Consider the following 14109-nt stretch of genomic DNA (forward strand, 5'->3'; position numbering starts at 1 on the left):
TTCATCATTTTGCGTAGAGATATGTTTCGAAGCAAGTGACCATACATAAATGCGCCTGATCAGACTAAACCACAGTACTGGGCTGGGAGGGAAGATCCACTACCACATACATGAGATCCCTGGTCATGTTTTATCAGGTGGATTGGTTCCTGGTCATGCTTTACCGCTTTCCAATCCTGATCTAAACTCGATCATGCTTTACCGGGGCGGAGAGGTCACCGGCCACGTTCACCGACTTCCAAACCCGTTCATAATTGGTCACAAGACATTTTGCATACCTCAAAAATAAAATATGTTCCCATTTTGCACGTCGAACATACTTGCATTGCGTTGAGGGATTCGCTAGATCTCGCTTGGGGCCACTGTTGCACATACTAACATGAGTTCAAGCACTTAACTTTCATAACTTAGACGTATTAGTCATGCTCACACCCAAAGTGACAAATTTCCTTAAGACATTCCAAATCCAATGGGACTTGACCTCGCTTAATCATCGTACTAAAACGTGACATCGAACCCCAAAACAATCTCTATATGAAGCGTGATCATTTCCCAAGCAATGGAAACCACGACAAACTCAACATAGGAATTTAACAAAGGCACGGACCCCGTGTCAGGGTCCGGCTCCAGGTCCATGTAGACTCTGGATTTTCACACTCCGAAAGAAAAAAGGGCACGGACCCCGTGTCAGGGTCTGGCTTCGGGCCTGTGTACCTACGAAAACGGTAAACCAACGGAAATCAATACACTTGTGGCTTAATCCTCCTAACTCGATCATACGGACCATGAACCAACACATTGAGACTCATCCTAGGATGCTATTGCACTGATTCGACTCCATAAAAACATCCCAAACGTCACCACAGAAACAACGCACCACACACCACGCAATAAAACTCATAAACTCAAATTTTTGACATCAAATGCTTCTTACGACTTCTAGTGCACCCAAGGACTATCAACATGAAATGAAGCATCAAAACTCATCCCAACATTATACTCCATGTACCTAAACGCATCAGCGATCATCTGACGGTTCCCAACGAAGCCTGCAAACAAATAAACTTCAAGAAGCCGTCAAGAACACATTTTCAGAAATTTGCAGTTTCAGCAATCCCACAAAAACATTCATATCTCACTCGTTTCTTGTCCAAAAATTTCGAATTTACATTCAAATCGAAGGTATCAAAATGACTATGTTTTATAAGTTGAAAGTTTTTCCAAAAAGTTGACCGAATTTTGGCAGAAATCGAATTTTTATATCTAAAATCATTTCAAAATCGATCCAACCAATTTTTGATCAAACTTTGCACAACATACATGAATTTTAACACATAATCAACATAAGAACATATACTATGACGAGATCGATGCATAAACGAAAGAATATACATGCCTTTTGATATTTAAAGTTACCGAAACGACGATATCGAAGCGGAACGAGTGCGAGGGTTGATCCGGATTGATTTGTGGCTTGATTTTATTGAAGAAAAGTGGAAGAGAATTTCTAGAAAAACTGAAGAGGAAGGGGCGGCTGCTATAACACTTAGAACCCTAGGTTTTTGTTCTCAAAAATAAAATGAACACAAAGAAATGGGTGTGTGTGTGTTTAACTGTGAAAGTGTGTGTGTGAAAGTGTGTGTGCGTGTGTTTTAGGTAATTAGGGAGAATAAAAATTTCTTAATTACATAATTAACAAGATAATTAAAATACTAACTCCCTACTCATCTCTAATAAAATCCCTTAATTTAAAATAAAATGCATGAGTACTATATCTTTACAAGTTTTAAAAAAATCCTAACAATCACCTAATTAATAAATTAGGATTTAAAAATGCTACAACTTAATAAATCATTTAAAATGCCCAAATCCTAACTTAAAATAAAATACCACATTTTAAGATCGCCAAAAATCGTCGTCGGTCTCCTCACCTCGATCACGCATCGAATAATCGTCTGAAACATGAAACTCAAAAAAAATATTTTAACGTGCATCACATATACATAAATAATTTAAAATAATGCAATTAAATAAATCATGCATCGTTAAAAATCAATTTAAATTTAAATAAACAATTTAATTGTTGGCATGGGTTTTACGTGTACTGAATTTGGGCTCTACAGTTTTCTTCAAATGTTCTTCTTAGAACAACTCGCTCTGATACCAATTGAAGGATCGTGTGTGCTAGCACCTTCGAAGATGCTTCATACACAATATTCTCCAATGAGCTGCAATAGCTCGTGTTCTAAGAAAGTTAACACGGATGAATTAAATCGAGTTTGGTTAAGAACTGAGCGGAAGAAACTCGAAGTAATCCTTCGTGAAGAACGTTGTTAAATTAGAAAACATTTTAACTTATGTAAAATAAATAACTGAAAAGCAGGGGATCAGTTGTCGCATATATCAGTTCAGTTATGACAAGAAATGAACCGACGGATGCTCTAACGGATCCAATCAGTTTTAAAACAACAGTTAATCAGTTAAATACACAAGTTATATTTATGGATGTTCGGAGACTTCAACTGCACCTACGTCACCCCTTCTACCACCTCAGGTAGGATCCACTAGAAGACTTTGATTTATACAACTACTTGTACAAACCCACGCAGCTTAGAACTTACCCACTGCCTAACTGAACTCCTAGTCTAGACTGGAGGCAGCACCTTCTGGCCAACACTTCTTTGTCGTCTATGTGTCAAAGACTACATACACAAGTTTAACGTCTTTGTGCAAGACTGTATTTGAGAGGTGGTGAGAGTGAATGTGTGTGAGAAAAGAACAAGGATGTTCTCACACACTGAGGGAAATGAGCTTCTAAACTAAGCTGATAACACTTTGAAGTGTCCCTCTAGGCTGATTTGCTTCTTGAAAGCTGATAAGCATTTAGCGTGCCCTTTTTTTTCTAGGGTTGAGTTGGTTTCTTCTTTTAATCATCTTCACTGATCTCTTTTTTATATAGGCGCAAAACTGATCGTACAGTGAGACGCATTTATTGTATTTGTTGCATCTTGAATTCGTTTCTTGGAATCTGTGTCTCGACTTTTCGACTGCCCTTCTGAAACGTTTGTCTTTAATGATCTGATGCAACGTCCATTATTGTCTTTTTACTGGACAAATACTTTGTACCTTTGTGTATAGCTGGAATCCACTGAATGAGTTTGTATTCATCTACAACTGAAAGATTCTAAACTGATGCTCCGAACTAGTCAGGTGAACTGATCTTCAGTTGGGCTGGTGAAATCATTTGACTCGTCACTTGGACTGATTTCACTCTCGTTCAGTTGAACTGATCAGCTGGGCTTCTTCATCAGTTGAACACTTCTTTGGCTGGCCAGGCTTCTGAGGTTCTCCTGCTGAACCACTTATCAACTGAACGATCAGCTGAACTTCTCAATTGACATATCAGTTCGCTTGATTTTTTTTGTGCAAACAGTTGAGTCTTCAGTTTGGAATTTAGATTCCTAAAAACTGATACTAGCTTCTGCACACTTAAGGTGAATCATTAGTAACACAAAATAACATGTTTTGTTAACATCAAAATTAAGAATGCGAACTTGAAAAGTTCCAACAGTTGAGATCTTCAAAGACTTTCCTATTGTCTTTCCTGAGGACGTTTATGGATTTCCACCTGACCGTGAGGTGGAATTTTCCATTAAGTCGATGTCGGGCACTGTAACCATTTCTAAAGCACCTTATCGTCTAGGACCCGCTGAAATGAAAGAATTAAAAGATCAAATAGAAGAATTTCTAGACAAGGGTTTTATTCGCCCTACTTATTCTCCGTGGGGCGCACCGGTATTGTTTGTGAAGAAGAAGGATGGTAGTATGCGACTCTGTATTGATTGTCGAGAGCTGGATAGAGTCACTATCAAAAATAAGTATCCTCTACCAATAATTGAAGACTTATTTGATCAATTGCAAGGAGTATCGATATTCTCGAAGATTGATCTTCGTTCTGGTTACCATCAGTTGAAAGTAAAAGAGTCTGATGTTCATAAGACAACATTTAGGACTAGATATGGGCACTACGAGTTTTTGGTCATGCCATTTGGGTTGACCAATGCGCCAGCGATCTTCATGGATCTCACGAATCGCATATTTCAGCCGTCTCTGGATCAATTCGTCATAGTCTTCATTGATGATATTTTGATCTATTCGAAGAATAAAGAGGATCATAGTCGGCATTTGTGGACAGCACTACAAGTACTGGAAGATATGAAGTTATTTGCGTAGTTCAGCAAGTGTGAGTTTTGGCTTGATAGAGTGGAATTCTTAGGCCATATCATTTCTAGTTATGGAGTCGAAGTTGATCCGAAAGTAGAGGCAGTGAGAGAGTGGCCAGTACCAAAGGGCGTAACCGAGATTCGTAGTTTCTTTGGACTAGCTAGCTATTATCGAAAGTTTATTCAAGAATTCTCATCTATTGTAATACCCACGACCGCCTTGACAAAGAAGAATACCAAGTTTGTATGGGGATCCGAGTGCCAAGATAGTTTTGACAAGTTGAAGAAAGCTCTGATTTCAGCGCCAGTGTTATCAATGCCATCGGGGGCAAGGAGAGTATGTTCTATATACCGACGCTTCGAAACTGGTTTTGGGTGCAGTTCTGATTTAAAATGACCGAGTTATAGCCTATGCGTCGACACATTTGAAAGTTCACGAGAAAAACTACCCCACTCATGATATTGAACTTGCAGCGGTAGTTTTTGCCTTGAAGATTTGGAGACATTACTTATATGGGGAGAAGTGCAAGATTTACACCAACCATAAAGGTTTGAAATACTTCTTCACCCAAAAAGAGTTGAATATGAGACATCGAAGATGGCTAGAGTTGGTAAAAGACTACGACTGTGACATTAGCTACCATCTGGGAAAAGCTAATGTTGTAGCAGACGCATTGAGTCGAAAGGCAGCAGTTATTACTCAATTATCAATTCAAAGACCACTGCAGTCCGAGAAACATCGGTTTGAGCTTACAGTATATGCTTGGGGCGAGGCCCATAATCTTGCCACCTAGTCAGTACAGTCGACTTTGAGAGATAGATTTTGTGAGGGACAGTTTACTGATGAGCAATTGCAAAAGTGGAGAGTGAGAGATGAAGCCAAGGGCCAGAAACTGTATTCTAAAGTGTATGGTATAGTTCATTATCGAGATCGTTTATGGGTTCCTAGTAACGACTCTTTGAGGGAGCTTATTATGAAGGAAGCTCATGACACACCATATTCCATACATCGTGGAAGCACGAAGATGGACAAAGATCATCAATTGTTATGTTGGTGGTCGGGCATGAAACGAGACATCCTGTGTTTTGTGTCTGAAACTTTGACATGTCAACAAGTTAAAGCAGAGCATCAGAGGCCAGCGGGAAAGTTTAAGCCACTTCCTATTCCTGAGTGGAAACTGGAAAATATTACTACGGACTTTGTTGTGGGATTGTCGAGAACTATCAAGGGGTTTAATGTTGTAACTTACCATATTTTTACTACTTAAAATTTGTGGAAAAATTAAAAAATTTCTTAAATAAAAGGCGAACCTTCAAAATTCGATACAATAAACTGTTCATCCCCAAATATTGTTGCAACAAAAGATCCCAAATGAAGTTTAATAAAAGTACTTATTTAAAACTCATAATCGATAACATAAAATCAGAGTATTTTGGACAGTTCATAAACTCTTAAAAACTGGGCGGTCCTCGGGTCTAGCCTCCTGCTCAGTCCAAGCCAGCTCCTTGGTCCCCACCTCCCGTCTCCTCAAATGCATCCTCACCTGCATCGATCAAGTCTAGTGAGTCTAAAGACTCAACACGTATACACTGGGAGTAACGAGAAATACGTAATAAAATCACATGCGACTTTAAAATAGATCATACATACCGGAACTTTAACATGCGTACAAGAGCTTGAAGTTACATACATACATAGACGTGTCATAACGTGAAACTTTTCTTAAACATGCTTGCATACTTGTACATACATGAACATACATAAACTTCATCATTTTGCGTAGAGGCATGTTTCAGAGCAAGTGACCCATACATAAATGCGTCTGATCAGACTAAACCACAGTATTGGGCTGACAGGGAAGATCCACTGCCACATACATGAGATCCCCGTTCATGCTTTAAGGGGTGGATTGGTCCCCGTTCATGCTTTAATTCTTTCCAATCCTGATCTAAACCCGTTCATGCTTTAACGGGGTGGATTGGTCCCTGGTCTTGCTATACCGCTTTCCAATCCCATACATAATTGGTCACAAGACATTTAGCATACCTCAAAAACTTGAAATATTTTCTTTTGCACGTCGACATACTTACTTGGCGTTGAGGGATTTGTTGGATCTCTCTTGGGGCCGCTGCTGCACAAACTAACATGAGTTTGAAATACTTAACTTGCATAACTTATACTTAGGTACTCAAGCTCAGCACCGAAGTGAATAAGTAGCTTATGACATTCTATTTCCCTCGGGACTTGACCTCTTTTAATCATCGTACTAACCATTATCTTGAACCCCAAAACAAAACCTGATGTGAAGTCTAATTTTTTTCCCAAAATATGAAGTACACGGATCCCGTGCCCGGTGTAAGGCCCGAGATTTTAATTACTGAAATCTGAGATTAATCTGAAATGATTTATTGATTAATTGATGTGATATAGATGGGACACGTTGGAATTGGATTTTGAATTGTGAAGTGCTGGTTGTGCGTTACCAGAAGGTCTCGCGCATATGCGCGAAAAGTGTGCGCGCATATGCGCGAGCCATGCGAGAAGCCAAGGGAGAACTCCAGAGAGTTCGACGCACATGCGCGGTGGAAGGCGCGCATATGCGCGAGCAGTCCAATAGCCAACGTTTTGAAACAGAAGCTTTGGCGCATATGCGCCGGATTGAGGCGCGCATATGTGCCAGTAGTTGCGAAGCCGAGCATTGAGACCAGTAGGTCACGCGCATATGCGCCATTTGGAGTCGCGCATATGCGCGAGACATGCAGATTGAGGAGTCGCCACGTTTCTTTGGCATGCAATATATGTTATATATATATATATATATATAACAAACATTAATTCTCAGAAAAGAAGAAAGAAAAATCTAAACTTCAGAGAATTTTCAAGATTTTGATATTAGATTTTGATATTAGATTTTGAGTTGCGAGAAATCCGTCCGTCTGTTTTTGAATCCGAGTACAGTACCGAGTTCTTAGCGACGACAGCTACAACTGGACGTAAGTTTTGTTACGTTTAGACATGATATGAAATTATGATGTTGTCAGAATTGAATAGGAATCATATATGGTGTTTCTGATACAGTAGACATCGTATATTTGAAGTCAGAATGAAGAACAAACTGTTTATGTAATTGTTATGAATTTTGGAGTTGATTTGATTGAGAATCGATATCAGATTTATATCATCGTTGAGATTCTGATTTCTACCGATATTAATTATGAGTTCTGGTATTATATCTGTGATGTTGAAATTGACGGGGTTATCGAGATTGTATTATTATGCCGTCGAAACATCAGTTGATTGATATTGATCAGATTCGGTATTGATTTAGATGGTATTGTGGTATCATATGTCGATTGGCATTGATCCGATTATGTTTTGATTTGAGTATTGATCAGAACAGGTTTTGAACTGAGTTAGTCTTAAGGTGTTGAATCACATCCTTTAAGTGTCAAATTGGGTGAATAGATATTGCATAAGTTTTCTTGCAGGTGCAGAAAAATCGAGGACACACGGACCTGCACACGGACCCTGACACGGGGTCTGTGCCTTTATTTTCTTTTTGGTGTCGAACTTGCGTAGGTACACGGACCCTTTGACGGACCTTGACACGGGGTCCATGTCCCCTTTTTTTCAGAGTATGGCTTTAGCGAGTCGACACGGACCCCTACACGGAGGCAGGCACAGGGTCCGTGCCTTCACCTTTCCTTCGCACACAGGTCACCGACCCTACACGGACCTATACACGGATCCGGGGCCGGGGTCCGTGTACTCACGTTTTTGAGAAAAATATGATGGTTGCTTTGGGGTTTGATGTCTTTGTTTATTGCAAGGGTTATCAAGGCCGTGTCATGGGAAATTGTAGAATGTCCTAAGGAATGATTGAGCTTGAGAGTAAGTAGGATTTCTACGTCTAAGTTATGCAAGTTAAGTACGCAATTTCATGTTAGTATGTTGCAACAACGGCCCCAATCGAAGTCCAACGAATCCCTCAACGTCAAGTAAGTATGATGACGTGCAAAAGAAAACATTTTAAAGTTTTGAGGTATGCTAATTGCTTTGTGACCAAATGTATGAATGGGTTTGGAAGTCGGTGAACGTGGCCGAGGACCACTCCGCCCCGTTAAACTTATGAACGGGTTCAGATCGGGATTGGAAAGCGTTAAACTTATGAATAGGGACCAATCCATTCATTAAACTTATGAACGGGGATCTTATGTATGCGACAGTGGATACGTCCCTGTCGGCCCAGTATTGTGGTGTGTCTGATCAGGCCTTATTATGTTATGGGTCACTTACTTTGAAACATGCCTCTACGCAAAATTATGCTTTATACGCTCAAGTTTATGTTACGAGAATGTTTAAGAAAAGCTCATGTCGATGGCACGTCTAAGTTAAGCTCACGATGTTCAAGTTTCAAGCATGTTAAATTCAAGTTCAAGTATGTATGTTCTATTTTTAAAGTTGCATGCGGTTTTATTATGTAGTACTCGCTATTTTTAGTTTATATGTGTTGAGTCTTTAGACTCACTAGACTTAATCGATGCAGGTGAGTATGTTGATGAGGAGACAGGAGGTGGCGACCAAGGGGCAGGCTTGGACTGAGCGGGAGGCTAACCCGAGGACCGCAATGTTTATGTTTTTATGCAAATGTTAATTTACTCTGATTTCATGTTTTGAGGGAAACACTTTGAGCAAACATTTTGTGAGCAAATTTTATTGAAGTTATTTTGAGCAACCATGTCTTATGGGGGACTTGGTTGAGATATTTTATGGCAAACTTTGAAGGTTATGTTATGTTTAAGAAAATTTTAAATTTTTCCGCAAATTTTGAATGGTAAAAGTACGGTATGCTACAGTTGGTATCAGAGCGGTGTTCTTGTAAAGGGTTATGCCTACTGCCAGTTGCGAGAAGCTCACGAAGTCACACCTCAAGTCCGTAAGTTTTAAAGTCTTTTAAGTAGTAAGCATCAAGTCATGATTTCAGCATGTGCATGTTTTATTTCTATTACATGTATGTTTACATGACATATGTTTTAGAGTACAGGTTTGCCTGTCGTTATGATTTGAGAATGGATCTTTAAAGTTTTATTGCATGTTACGACATGAATGTAAAATTATATGACTTTCATGCATGCTGATTTTGTGGTATTGGACATGCTTGAGAATTCGACTATTGGATACGAATTGTTATTAATGATTTGAGCATATTGATTTTTGGTTAGTAATATCGATGTTCTACTTGTGGGTCATAAGTTAAACTTGACAATTGTGAATGCTTTTGTGGCATGTAGATTTCTAAGAAAATATAGATGGTTCGAGGTTGCTAGTTTAGTTAATTTTTGAGGATTTCATGTAAGGATTAATGATTCAAAGACTACTACGATCTTTGGAAGTATAAAGAAGTAAAATTTATTTAGGATGCATGCTCTATCTAGTTAGATTTAAGGATTGAATTGCATGAATTGCGAATTTTAAGGACCTAAGTGCAAAACAAAATTCTAAGGGATTATTTTCGAATTTACCAAATTTTGGGATTTAATTTTGAGTTCGAGAATTTTAAGGTTAATGGGGTTAAATCGAAAATTTTTTGGGAACAACAATGCAAATTTCGAAGAGTTGTAGGGCCAAAAATATAAATTTTGAGAACTTTAAGGGCCAAATTGCAAAGTCCGAAATTTTTGAGGATTAAATACGAACTTTTGAGGAACACTTGGGATTTTAAGTATTTATAGAAATGTAAGACGGGTTATGGAAATTAATTTTTGGGTTTATTAAACTTAAGGCTATTGAACCTTATGATACGGGAAACCTATAAAATGAAATTGAGAACGCCGAGGACTTATGAGTAATTGTGGAATTTTCGAGATTGAGGAAAAATTCGATAATTTTCGAGGAAATTAAGTATTAATGTTGTAATTTTTAAGAAATTTGGAGACTAGGTTATCAGTAAGTGAGATCGAACGGTTTAAAAGATCGAAATTTTCGATGATATAGGCTCGAAGAGATATTTAGAACCTCGAAACATTTGGGTTATAAGGTTATAAAGAATGGTAATCAGGGACATTGTTGGATGGATCAACCTTATGCCTGAAAAGTTAAACGTATGTGAATTAATGATGTGGCAAATTAAGAATTCAAAGTAATGACGATTTAAGGTAAAGTTGATCGGTTAGCTAAGTTATATGACTAGACATTGAATTAGCAAACTTTTGGGAAATTAATTTTGATGTGTCGTAAGTTTCAATCCTGATCTTAACAGTTAGGACTATACCTTTGCTAGAAGTTAATTTTTCTAGAAAGTTGGGTATGTTTGATGGTTAGGTTAATCGATATGCGCATGTAAGAATTGAGGTAGACATCTTCTTGTCTTGAGAAATTTTTGTAAGTTATTAAGAAACTTGGGAATAAGTGAATATGTGTGTTGGAATTATGTTATCCAAAACTATTTGGGTTGTGTAAAGTTGAATGTCAAATTTATGGGTTATTTGTTCATACGGAATTTTTTGGTGAAATAAAAACAAAAGGGAATTAGTGGTGTTCAACATAAGTTATCAAAGAATGAATATTAAGATTTTTATTGAGTAAGAAATCTAAAAGCTTGATATGGGGATTCTAGAATTCTATGGGTTATAAGTGGAGTTGATATATTAGAGTTAGTCCATCATTAACAAAGGAAACTTATTAAGTTTTATACACTAGAATTAATTGAGTATTGAGGATACGCCTAAGTGGAACATTCGTTCCAATGAGGAAGGTCCAAGTGTCTTAGGCCTCAACTATACTGTAATCGTGAAGAAAATATTTTAAGCATGTGATTGATGCTAGAAAGGTTTTATTATTTAAGTAGAAGATCAACATTGTGTATATTGAGTTTTATGGATTTTGTTACTCGAAATTAAAGGTTGGCAACAATTTTATATTTTGGACGTACATGTAAATAACTAAGTTACGTAAGTTTGGTGTCGTAAGGAAAGATCCGATTCAAGGATTGTAGGCCATTATTATTATGGGGTTAAGATAAGGTTTAACTTTTAAGTGTATTGCTGAGGATAGAAGTTGATCAGTAACCTTTGGTGCTAAGAGTTCTTAAGTTGAACTGCATAAATGCTAATGTAATAGGTCGTTGACATTACAGGTATAGTATAAAGAAGGTGAGATACGATAAGTTTGAACCTCCATTTTTAATATTGGGAACGACGAGAAAAGTCAGAATTCGAGGTCGTAGTAAAGTAAACTAAGTTACCATAAGTCGTTTTAAGTTGTGATTCGCAAACGAGGTTGTTGGTAGGCAATTTAATTTGGGTTGAAGAGACGTAAGGACAACATAAGACTTAATTTTATTCAGAGTAGCGCAGCGGTAGCGTGGATCGTTGGGATACTAGAATTAAGAATCTAACTTTTGGATTATCGAGGATAAGAGAATTTCGGGGACGAAATTCAAATTAAGGGGGATAGATTGTGACGTCCCGAAAATTTGAGTTCCACATGAACCACGTGCGTGCAAGTTATTAAATTCCTCATGTATTTTATTAAATGGTTTTAATGCATGTTTATTCCATTAATTTGTGTTTTAATTCATGATCTATGAATTTGCATTATTTTAAATTATTATATGATGCACGTTAAAACGTTTTCCTTGAGTTTCATGTTTCAGGCGATTACTCGAGGCGGGATCGAGGAAAAAAGAGACCGGTGATGATTTTGGCGATTTTAAATGTGGTATTTTATTTTAAGTTGAGGTTGGGGCATTTTAACTAATTTATTAAGTTGTTAGTGATTTAAGAGTTTGAAACTTTTAAAATTAGCATTTAATGTGTGTTATTTTAAATTAGGGGACATTGCTTTGTAGTGAGAAATTAACATTTTAATTAGCATTTTTTTTAGCATTTTGATTAGCATTTTAATTAGCATTATTAATTCCTAACTAAGCAAATCAATTCCCTAATTTATTATATTAACTCACGCACACACCACTAACACACACATTTACACGTTTTTTTCACACAACACACACATACACATTTCATTCAATATTTTGAGAGCAAAACCTAGGGTTATCCTAGCTAGAGCAGCCGCCCCTTCCCTCTTCGATTTCCAGCAACTTTTCGTGTGTTTTGTTTGAGGATTTTAGTGCCCCGTTCGTCCCGGATCAAGCCTCTCTCCATTCCCACGTCGGTATCGCTATTTCGGTAAAGTTTATCATCAAAAGGCACGTATAATCTCTCTTTTGCTACGTCGATCATGTCATATTATGTGTTGCGTTGTTTTTATGCGTAAAATCATGTGTATAATGTTCGTAGTTTGAGCGATTAATTGATTGGATCGACTTTGAAGGAAAATTTTTAGATCTAAATCACGTTTTTACTGTTCTTCTTAAAACTACGAATTTTCGGTCGAGATTTTGAGAAAACTTTCAACGCAAAAAACGTAGAGCTTTTCGATACCTTCAATTTGATATAAAATTCGAAATTTTGGACAAAAATTGAGTGAGTTATGGCGTTTTTCGTGGGACTGCTCAAACTGCGTTTTCAGAAATTTTATAATATTGATGTGTTCTTGAAGTTTTTGTGTTGCAGGCTTCGTCGGAGATCGACAGGTGATTGTTGCTGCGTATAGATATATTGGTAATGATGTTTGGAGTATTTTTTAGGTTACGTTTCATGTCGTTAGGCACTTGAACTAGTGGGAAGTCGTAGGAAATCGATTTGATGTCAATTGTCGTATTTTGTGTTGCATTGGGTAGTAGAGTGGACGTCGTGTTTTGAGGTGTTTGTACGAGTTTTGGTGCAATGTTATGGTGTCCTAAGAAGAGTCTTAAGGTGTTGAATCACATCCTTTAAGTGTCAAATTGGGTGAATAGACATTGCATAAGCTTTCTCGCAGGTGCAGAAAAATCGAGGACACACGGACCTGCACACGGACCCTGACACGGGGTCCGTGCCTTTATTTTCTTTTTGGTGTCGAACTTGCGTAGGTACACGGACCCTTTGACGGACCTTGACACGGGGTCTATGTCCCCTTTTTTTTTAGAGTATGGCTTTAGCGAGTCGACACGGACCCCTGCACGGAGGCAGGCACGGGGTCCGTGCCTTCACCTTTCCTTCGCACACAGGTCACCGACACTACACGGACCTATACACGGATCCGGGGCCGGGGTCCGTGTACTCACGTTTTTGAAAAAAATATGATGGTTGCTTTGGGGTTTGATGTCTTGGTTTAGTGCAAGGGTTATTAAGGCCGTGTCATGGGAAATTGTAGAATGTCCTAAGGAATGATTGAGCTTGAGAGTAAGTAGGATTTCTACGTCTAAGTTATGCAAGTTAAGTATGCAATTTCATGTTAGTATGTTGCAACAACGGCCCCAGTCGAAGTCCAACGAATCCCTCAACGCCAAGTAAGTATGATGACGTGCAAAAGAAAACATTTTAAAGTTTTGAGGTATGCTAATTGCTTTGTGACCAAATGTATGAATGGGTTTGGAAGTCGGTGAACGTGGCCGAGGACCACTCCGCCCCGTTAAACTTATGAACGGGTTCAGATCGGGATTGGAAAGCGTTAAACTTATGAATAGGGACCAATCCATTCGTTAAACTTATGAACGGGGATCTTATGTATGCGACAGTGGATACGTCCCTGTCGGCCCAGTATTGTGGTGTGTCTGATCAGGCCTTATTATGTTATGGGTCACTTACTTTGAAACATGCCTCTACGCAAAATTATGCTTTATACGCTCAAGTTTATGTTACGAGAATGTTTAAGAAAAGCTCATGTCGATGGCACGTCTAAGTTAAGCTCACGATGTTCAAGTTTCAAGCATGTTAAATTCAAGTTCAAGTATGTATGTTCTATTTTTAAAGTTGCATGCGGTTTTATTATGTAGTACTC

The sequence above is a fragment of the Primulina tabacum genome, chromosome 1 (genome assembly GCF_025594145.1).
Source record: "Primulina tabacum isolate GXHZ01 chromosome 1, ASM2559414v2, whole genome shotgun sequence".
Classification (NCBI taxonomy): Eukaryota; Viridiplantae; Streptophyta; class Magnoliopsida; order Lamiales; family Gesneriaceae; genus Primulina; species Primulina tabacum.